The sequence below is a fragment of the Dendropsophus ebraccatus genome, chromosome 11 (assembly GCF_027789765.1).
Source record: "Dendropsophus ebraccatus isolate aDenEbr1 chromosome 11, aDenEbr1.pat, whole genome shotgun sequence".
Lineage (NCBI taxonomy): Eukaryota > Metazoa > Chordata > Amphibia > Anura > Hylidae > Dendropsophus > Dendropsophus ebraccatus.
Window position 1 is genome coordinate 55,498,210 of NC_091464.1, and position 10,959 is coordinate 55,509,168.

Consider the following 10,959-nt stretch of genomic DNA (forward strand, 5'->3'; position numbering starts at 1 on the left):
CCAATGGCTCTTCCCACCCTGGTGTTACCAGGCTGCTGTTGTTTGGTTTTTAACCCGGCTGGTTATAAAAATAGGGGGGACCCTATGCGGTTTTTTTAAATTATTTATTTATTTAAAAAAAAAAACGCATAGGGTCCCCCCTATTTTTATAACCAGCCGGGTTAAAAACCAAACGACAGCAGCCTGGTAACACCAGGGTGGGAAGAGCCATTGGTTTAGGCCCTCCCCAGCCTAAATCTTACCAGCCTGCTGCCGCCCGGTCCAGGAGCGCCAATTTTGACGCTCCGGGACCACTGGCACCCGGCTCTTCCCAGTACCCCTGGTGGCATTGGGTACTGGGGTAATAATAGGGGGTTAGTGTTAGCCATTTTATACCGGCTAACACTAGGCCCCGACTTAGTAATGGATTCCGTCTATTAGACGGCTTCCACTACTAAGTCTATAAAGTAAAGAAATAAAGACAAGACACAAGTTTACAAATTTTTTTATTCAAATAAAAACACCCCCACACCCCTCATTGACCATTTTATTAAAAAAAACATTAAAAAAACGCTGGTCATCGACGTAGTCCATGGAATCCGACGTAATCCCCAGGATACCGATATCTGAAAAACAAAAAGGGAGAAACACACAAAAACACACAAACAGGAGCACAACACCCATCATTGTGAGCGGTGTTGTGCTCCTTACAGTATGCAGCATCTTTACAGATCGCTGCTTACAGTCTGACCCCCAAGGGGTTAAGGGAGGATATATTGCATCCCCCTTAACCCCCTGGGGGCCAGACTGATGTCAGACTGCACCCATCCCAGCAAGGAAGGGGTTAAGTGACCCCCCCTTCCTTGCTGGGATGGGTGCAGTGCCGGGGAGGGGGTGGGGAGAGCTCTATACTCACCCCGATGTGTCCTCTTCGCTGGTCCGCAGCACAATGAAGTCACTGTACTGCGGACCGGCTTATTATATGTGCGCTCAGCCGATCAGCCAATCAGCTGAGCGCACATATAATTCTAAATGTTTCTTCTAATAATGTTATTGTCATAACATAATTAGAAGAAACATTTGATGTTTTCATTAAAGTAAAGTGATGATTAGTACAGAATGCTCTTTTGCCGGCATATGAATTAACGGCTTATAGAGCTTCCTGTACTAATTAATATTTAATGAATAAAACACAATTTCGTTGAAATAAATTCAGTTTCGTTGGTCAATAATTTATTTCTAACGAATCCATCATTGTGCAATTCAATATACTGTCAAAAAATAAATATATATATAAATATACATTTATTTATATATATATTTTTTTTAACAGTATATTTAATTGCAAAATGATGGATTCGTTAGAAATAAATTATTGATCAACGAAAGTGTCTTGATTACAAAGAAAATGTGTTTTATTAATTTAATATATTAACTATTAGAGGCATCGGCATTCGGCATCATTGCCGGCTATTTTTGAAGTACTCCGTACGGACCGCCTGTCAATCCACGGCCGCATATTCAGCCGCAAACAATGGTCTTGTTCATTTTTTACGGGTCCGTTTACGATAGGGCCGTAGATTCATACATAGTGTGCACTGTGCAGCCGTATATCCTATACTTCCAAGCATACACACGAACCATCAAAAATACCGCCGCACAATTACAGCCGCAAATACAGCCGCACTGTTACAACGTGTGAATCGAGCCCCCATATGCGCTCTGTAAGCAGATAGATGTATAGTATTGTCAGAAAAGATTCAATATATGTATGTTAATCACCTAAATCTCTTCTCGATATGAGTTTAGGAGTCAATTGAGTGGTCCTACTCTGTTATTGACAGCCATTTCTGTGTGCATACTTATATAGCCAAGGCTGAGAAATGCTGGACAGGACCACCAACTTGACTCTTCCCATACTTATTAGCCGCTGTATGTCCTGCAGGAAGTGGTATATTCTTTCCGAGCTGACACAGTGTTCTCTGCTGCCACCTCTGTCCATGTCAGAAACTGTCCAGAGCAGGAAAGGTTTTATGTGGGAATTTGCTACTTCACTGGATAGTTCCTGTCTCGGACAGAGATGTCACCAGAGAGCACTGTGTCAGACTGAAAAAAAAAATTCCCTGCAGGACATACAGCAGCTGATAAGTATGGGAACACTTAAGATTTCTGAATAGAAGTAAATTACAAATCTGTATAACTTTCTGAAACCAGCTGAATTAAAAGAAAAAGATTTTCGCTGGATAACCCCTTTAAATACAAATAATACTGAATCTTTTCCTAATCCCCTCCTACCCTCTTGCTGTATAATATATATATATATATATATATATATATATATATATATATATAATACTTTTGACAGCTTACAGTAAAGTGCATGTGTCAGTGAGCTGCATGCCGCAATAATAACACAGTATGCATCGCCATAACACTGGAGCTCCCGCTCCTGCTGGGAAAAAGGCCGGACGTTTAAAGAGCCCTTCTAGAAAATCTTCCCAGAGCTGCTTCTTTTGACAGTCCCATTAAAGTTCTATATGTTCCATTAAAGGAGCACTCCATCCAAAGCCAATACATTAGCTCATGCCTAGGTCTTGATGAAGATGCAAAACACATACTGTAAGGGGAAATTTATCAAGGGCTTTGAGCTTATTTTTAGGTGAATAATTGGATTTTAAGTTCCATTTATGAACCAGTATTTGATGGGCGAATATTTTTTAGATGTCACTTTTTTTTTTTAAATCTGCCTGTTTTGAGTATTCACCCAAAAGTTTGCATAATCAGGAATTAGCGCCCAATTTATCATTTGTGACTTTTTAAAAAGTCGCACAAACAGGTGAATATGCTTGCGCAATATGTGCATTTTTGCGACTTTTTGTGCAACTTGTTTGCGACTTTTTACTTAGATACATTCACTATGGCAATGCTTTGTGTTAATAAATAAGTCACAAGATATTGGAACAAAATACACACCAATCCCCATTAGAATAGTTGCACACATTAGACTCCTTAGTAAATGTCCCTCAGAGATTACTAATTTGATGTTCTTGGGATATTTGCGCCGTTATTTGGGATATTTTGTACTGGCCATAACAGTGTGCAGCAGTGTAATACTGACTGTTCCTTTAAATCCGGGTAATGCACCATATAATTCCTGGGACTAGGACATAAAAAAGAAAAAGAAAACAGGCCAGTAAAATGTGCTGTTCATTACCATTGTATGTGAACAGTACTGTATAAAACTCCATTAACACAAATGTAACATGCAATAAAACCCACAAGGGACAAATTGTAAAGCAACCACTATTAGTGAAGGGGATCTGAAGCTTCCTACTCAGTGTATTTGGTTGTATAGTAATAAGGTAAGGCTCTTGAGATGTAATGAAGCTTTTTGTGTGAGTACTCTGTAACGTTATATTGGCAAAGCCCAGAATGAGCTTTGTTCAGTGATATCAATGCACGTTGACTACATTTTACTACTCTCATAGCATTTGGAGGGAATTGCTTGAGATGATTGTGCTTTCTGATTCCAGCCACTTACTGCTGATTCCTAGATATAGTCGATGTATTACACCGGGAACCTTGTACAATGCAGTCTACCATTATTTTAGAAAATATCTAATAGTCAAGTCTGTCTAACAAGTTTACCATAGGTAAACCTGTTTCTTATTTCTATTAGATATAAACCCAAGTCACACCTAAACCAGAAAAGTATAGTGGCAATGATCTTATACCTTGTAACTAAATGCTGGTGAGAATTTCACCTAACCTCATAGTGATCAATTTAATAGACTTGTTATCTCCATTACTGTCATCTGGATTCATGGCTGGACTCAGGACATCAGGAAAGGGGTGAAAGTAGTCTACCTTTCTCTCTATGATACTGTATTTTATCAAAAGCCCAGTACATCTTGGAGTCAGGACACTATTTCAACGTAATCACAAAGAGAGTGATGAAGAGTCTTTAAGGATAAGTTGTGCAAGGCCACCATGGAAAGGCATTAGGACCCAAATGCACCTCAGGCCACCTCTTAGGGCTCGTTCCCACTGAGGAAAGGTAGCGGAATTCTGCGACGGAATTGTCCGCCGCGGAATGCCGTTAGCCTCCCGCTCATAATGGGAGTCTATGGGAGGCGCGCGCTCCTGCCCTGTCCGCGCTGAAGAATGAACATGTTCATTCTTCAGCGCGGACAGGGCAGGAGCGCGCGCCTCCCATAGACTCCCATTATGAGCGGGAGGCTAACGGCATTCCGCGGCGGACAATTCCGTCGCGGAATTCCGCTACCTTTCCTCAGTGGGAACGAGCCCTTATACTGTGCGGCTGATAAGTCACAACCTGTCAAGACCTGCAACCCTCTGTTTGCAGAGATAGTGAGTTAGGCCAGATTCACACACACCAGATTGACAGCGGATCCCTTGCCTTTTTCAATAAGATTACATCCCTCTGTGAGTATGTAAGTGACAGCCCCCTTAACCCTCTGCCGGCCGGAGCATATACATTGCCTGGTTCCCGCCTCAGCGAGGGTACCCGGCCTCCGGATGTCCTGCTCAGCCAATCAGTGGCTGCGGCGGCTCTGATTGGCTGAGCGGGACGTCCAGCCAGGAACCCCCAAAGTAACTCAAGGCTGCATGACAGTAGTGCCAATCACTAAAAATTACTGCTTATATTTAAAGTGTCACTGTCGTTAAAATTTTTTTTTGCAGAAATCAATAGTGCAGGCGATTTTTAGGAAACTTTGTAATTGGGTTTATTAGACAAATATGCCATTATCTGCATATAAAAAGCCTTTTCCCAGGTCCCCCCTCCCTCCTCTCTCATTCACTGCTCAGAATCAGGAAATCTCGACTGTTTTTTCATCTGTTGGATCCTGTCTGTTCTATGAAGAGGGGAGGAGAGAGGAGCGAGATTAGCGGGCAGCAGAAAGCCAGAACAAAGGATAACACAGTGGGGGGAGCTATTCACAGTGCTATGCAGAGGTCAGAGAGGTCAGTGGTGACTGCAGAGGAGAGAGCCATGATGTGAATGTAAATTAACTCTTTGTTGTCCTGTTTTGCTGTTTCTATTTTCTCTCTCCATAGGAAAACCATAAAGACAGGGGGAGAGCTTCAAACTGCTTTTTCATGATAAAAATTTATTTTTCGGCTAATAAAACCAATTACAAAGTTTCTTAAAATTGCCTGTACTATTGATTTCTGCAATAAAAATATTAACAACAGTGACACTTTAAGACTTACTCGAAAAAGCCCTGTATAATCAATTTCTGGAGAAACAGGGCAATTGCACAATGTTGCCGATAATTCTAGACCTTTCAGACCTGTGAGGCAAAATCAGGTTGGAGGTAATAGGAGGTCTATTATGCATCAGGATCTAAGCTCTTGAAGTTCTAACTACCCATCAAAAACCTAATAATCCAAGCTCAATAATAAAATAGCACAAATTAACAACAGCTATTTATTGTGTAAATCGCTTAAAGCCTCACACTGTTGCAAAAAAAAAAAAAAAAAGAAAAGCAATAAAAATGCGATGTTTTGGCCTATTGTCCATTTTCTATATAGAAGCCCTATTTGAGTTCTTTCTATAAACCCGAGCACTCCGTCGTCTATATTACTATTAAACTGCTCTGTGTGCAATTTAAGATGGGAATTGTCAAACTGTTTCTTAAGGATAAAAATACGTAAAATAAATAAATAAAACTGGTATGAAACATCTCCAACAGGTCTAATGTGAGTGCAGCAATAGCTATTTAAATTGTTTTAAATTATGCACATGGTAATTCGAAGCTAATCACCCAGAGCCCATTTCAGCATTTATTCTTTATTATGTCTCTACTTTGGGAATGCAAAGAGCTGCAGATCGGTTGCTGTGTCCATAGAAACTAGTACACTGATTTTAACTCCAAGGACTAAGTCAGCATCTGCCTGCTGTTGTCTATGAGAAAGGGGGTGCGAGCCTCTGCAGGGTGTGGATGGAGCTGGCTGTTTGTCATGCCTATGAGTTTCTAATACACGACGGAAAGAAAATTAACCCTTCGCTTCCTTCAGCTTCCAGAGTGGATAAAGACCTTGCAAATGTAATTAATAGCAGTGGCGGCCAGATGATGTTTTTCAGAAGTGGTCTTTAGACTCACAAGGATGCTGCACATTTTCTTTGTAGAGGAAGATCAAATAATATTATGAGATTAGAGTAACAGCATGAAATGGTCACACAGCTGGCTCTTCAAGCTGGTAGGAAGACATTACCATCCAGGCACAGACTAACCTGCTGAATTGTATGAATTGTCTATGCCATCTCACACCAGAACGGCTAAAAGCGAAAAGTAAATACAGCGTACCGGCAACCACCTGTGATTTAACCAAGAGTATACCAGCCCAGTGATGCCGGCTCATGACCTCAGAGGGCAGCAAATGGGTATGTTGCTGCTAATAGTTACTGGATGCTATACTGAGGAGAACAATGAAAAATGACGCCAGACTATACACTACTATAGTCGGCTGCAGACAGATGTGATCACATAGGGAAGTCAAATATATGTACTCACAAAAGGAACAGATGCTGGGCCTTGTCGGACACTCAACCACTGGTATACCAACCGAGATCTATTAATCTTCTCCCTATGAGAGCAATACATGTAATTGTAACGCAAAGTTTCCCATTAGTTCAAATCTTTGTTGTGGTGTTTGATTGAGAACAGCTTTTTTGTCTAACTTTCACTGCTCATCTCAGAAACATAATGTAAAATATTCACTGGTGTACGATGATGATGATGATGATGATGATGATAATGATGACAATGAAACAAACCTTTTATTAAGTAAGTTGGATGTAATCAAGTCCCCTGATTTACCAGCCAGATGAAATCTGTGAAGGTCCAGGCATTTTTTTTACTAAGGGTGCGTTTACACAGACAGATTTATCTGACAGATTTTTAAAGCCAAAGCCAGAAACAGACTGTAAACAGAGAACAGGTCATAAAGGAAAGACTGAGATTTCTCCTCTTCTCAAATCCATTCCTGGTTTTGGCTTAAAAATTCTGTCAGATTAATCTCTCTGTGTACACACACCATAACACTCGCAACATCACTAACATCTTTATTAGATTGGGTAGTAATATTCGGTTACTTGTTTGTGAGCGCAACCTATGAAATACAGTGGTACCTTGGATTAAGAGTATCTTGGATTGAGAGCGTTTTGCAAGAAGAGCTCACAGTTTTTCAAAATTGTAACTTGGTTTAAGAGCATTGCTTTGGTTTAAGGGCTCCCTGTACTGGAAGGTAGGGGGAGCTGGGGAGGTATGGTCTGCATATCGTGGTCTACTGCACAGTACTTTGACCCAGATAGTTCACTTACCTTCCAAATCATAGCAGATCCACTTTAGGCTGGGGCTTGCATCAGGGGACAGGACTGGGGAGGTAATCTCGCCATAGTTGTAACCCCTCTCTCCCTGGATGTGGAGTGCTGCTATACTGTGCTCACCCTATACCCTGCTCATTCCTTCATGCTCCCTGCAGTCTCTGTCAGCCCTTTTGTTTCCCATCCTCTCCATTCCTGCTATAATGTGCCTGCACTTACACTCAGCTATACACACTGCTGCTATAATGTGCCTGCACTTACACTCAGCCATTCACACTGCTATAAAGAAAAGTATCTGTCACTGTCCTTCTGCACAGCTCTGATTCTGACTTCCTGATTGCACATGGTGTAGTGCTTTATTTCACCTGTGGTGCAGAAAAACTAAACACTTACTGCCAGGCTTTCAAATAGATAACAACTGATTGCTAAGGATCCAAATATAGGGATACTCCCACCCTATATTTCCCAATTGAACTGCGATTGTCTGAGATGGGAATACCCCCTTTTACATCTCTATCAATTATACAATCCATCCTTTATGCATGCACTTGATTGTACATTATATTAATATTAATATGCACCAGATCATGAGAGAATTGAAGATATTTTAATATAATACAGCATAATATGGATTAGGTAGCCAGGGTGGATGAATGAAAAACAAATCAGATGAGTTGCATATTTTCCAGACAATCAGATTTCTTGTCTCTATAGTTTTCAATTGGACCTGGATGATGTTTATGGGTGGATTAATGTGATAACTGTAAGCTGAAGATGCTGAAGCCATCTATGTTAGAGACTTTCCCCAGAAACACTGTCATTCTTATACATGGGCAAAAACTACTAGTGTATATGGTTGTAACTATCAGTGTAGCAGCCCTAGCTGCACATGGTTATAACTAATAGTGTAGCAGCCCTAGCTGCACATGGGTGTTATTACCAGTGTAGCAGCCCTAGCTGCATATGGGTGTAACTACCAGTGTAGCAGCCCTAGCTGCACATGGGTGTAACTACCAGTTTAGCAGCCCTAGCTGCACATGGGTGTAACTAACAGAGTAGCAGCCCTAGCTGCACGTGGGTGTAACTACCAGTGTAGCAGCCCTAGCTGCACATGGGTGTAATTACCAGTGTAGCAACCCTAACTGCACATGGGTATAACTACCAGAGTAGCAGCCCTAGCTGCACATGGGTGTAACTACCAGAGTAGCAGCCCTAGCTGCACATGGGTGTAACTACCAGAGTAGCAGCCCTAGCTGCACATGGGTGTAACTACCAGAGTAGCAGCCCTAGCTGCACATGGGTGTAACTACCAGAGTAGCAGCCCTAGCTGCACATGGGTGTAACTACCAGAGTAGCAGCCCTAGCTGCACATGGGTGTAACTACCAGAGTAGCAGCCCTAGCTGCACATGGGTGTAACTACCAGAGTAGCAGCCCTAGCTGCACATGGGTGTAACTACCAGAGTAGCAGCCCTAGCTGCACATGGGTGTAACTACCAGAGTAGCAGCCCTAGCTGCACATGGGTGTAACTACCAGAGTAGCAGCCCTAGCTGCACATGGGTGCAACTACCAGAGTAGCAGCCCTAGCTGCGCATGGGTGTAACTACCAGAGTAGCAGCCCTAGCTGCACATGGGTGTAACTACCAGAGTAGCAGCCCTAGCTGCACATGGGTGCAACTACCAGAGTAGCAGCCCTAGCTGCACAGGGGTGTAACTACCAGAGTAGCAGCCCTAGCTGCACATGGGTGTAACTAACAGAGTAGCAGCCCTAGCTGCACAAGGGTGTAGCTACCAGAGTAGCAGCCCTAGCTGCACATGGGTGTTATTACCAGTGTAGCAGCCCTAGCTGCACAAGGGTGTAACTACCAGTGTAGCAGCCCTAGCTGCACATGGGTGTAATTACCAGTGTAGCAGCCCTAGCTGCACATGGGTGTAACTACCAGTGTAGCAGCCCTAGCAGCACATGGGTGTAACTACCAGTATAGCAGCCCTAGATGCACATGGGTGTAACTACCAGTGTAGCAGCCCTAGCTGCACATGGGTGTAATTACCAGTGTAGCAACCCTAGCTGCACATGGGTGTAACTACCAGAGTAGCAGCCCTAGCTGCGCATGGGTGTAACTACCAGAGTAGCAGCCCTAGCTGCACATGGGTGTAACTACCAGAGTAGCAGCCCTAGCTGCACATGGGTGTAACTACCAGAGTAGCAGCCCTAGCTGCTGCTGGGTTGTGACTCTAAGAATGATGCTGTATGATTCCCAGGGCAGAAGTTGATTTTAAACCATGACTGTTGGAGAATGGGAGGTATGAGCAATAGGTAGTGACTGGAGTGGTTTGAGCGAAGACTCTCTACATCCCACAAGACAGGAGACAAGCGTTGACTTGTAAGAAAAACAGAATATGAGACCTTCAATATAAATCAGAACTGTAATTTAACCACTTGCCAATCGCCCATAGACTATAAACATCCTGACTTTTCATTTTACATATGTTAGTCTGTTAGGTGGCACACAAAGTCCTGGTCTGACCTTGTGCATCAACTGTCCCTACTGTAGGGGGGGTTATAGCCCTGATGACCTGATTGAGCTATATAAAAGCAGCTGCATGATGAGCTCATATTCCTCAGTTTATTGATTGGGTAGTATTAGCCAGGCGTCGTATTTTGGGGTCTTAGAGCAATATGATTTGGTATCTACATGGCAGGTGATATATATCAGTACAGTATGGACTAAAAGTTGTCTACTATGAATCCAGAACAGATCTGTAATATGGCCATGCTCATGAACCCTTAGATACAATGATAATTGTTGTTATTATTATGGTTTCTTGAGCTGCGAATCTCAATTAAAAATCGGTTACAGTACAATGGAGCATAGAGATCTGCGCACATGTATGTCATCGGGACACTGATTTGCACACAAATACAGTGTTATGCAAAGTTATGGAGTTGCTGTGAGAACAATAATGTATGCAATTATTCTAAATAAATTCAAATTAATTAAATTAAAGAAATGATTTTCTTGCTGCCTTCACTGAGCTGTATTCATCACTATCTCTAAGCCTCACTAAACTCTGTACTATAGACCAAAAGATCTGGAAGTCACTGAGAAAGCAACAGCAGTCCTTGGACCAGGGTGCAATATATCTTGCATTTAAATTTTATATATCTAAAAAAAAAACAATATTCTAATGTCTTGAATTGCATTTGGCAATTACTGGCAGAGTTGGTAATAGGAGGGCTAAAGAGGCGGAGGCAGGTTCTATGTGAGGGAAGAAAAGAGCGAGGGTTTACACAAGATCATAGGTTTCTGTCTAGTAATTGGGGGGGGGGGGGGGGGGCAGCGACTAGTGACACCTCTGTCCTAGACACTCATACTATTCTTCATGAACCCAAAAGGCTGTCATTGAAACCTGTAAGCTCACTGCTTTACCTTTATCCAGCTCGGAACTTCGTGATCCCGACTTCCTTCAATACTTCTGCTGCACTATTACATCCATTTGGCCGTGTACATTAGAAAAAACGTTTTGTACCTTACAATCTTAGCTGTTATGTATACAGATCAAATGTCTTTATCCTCAGGTAAACCTGTCCCAAAGTGGTTATCAGGGGGGGGATAGGGGGTCAATTAT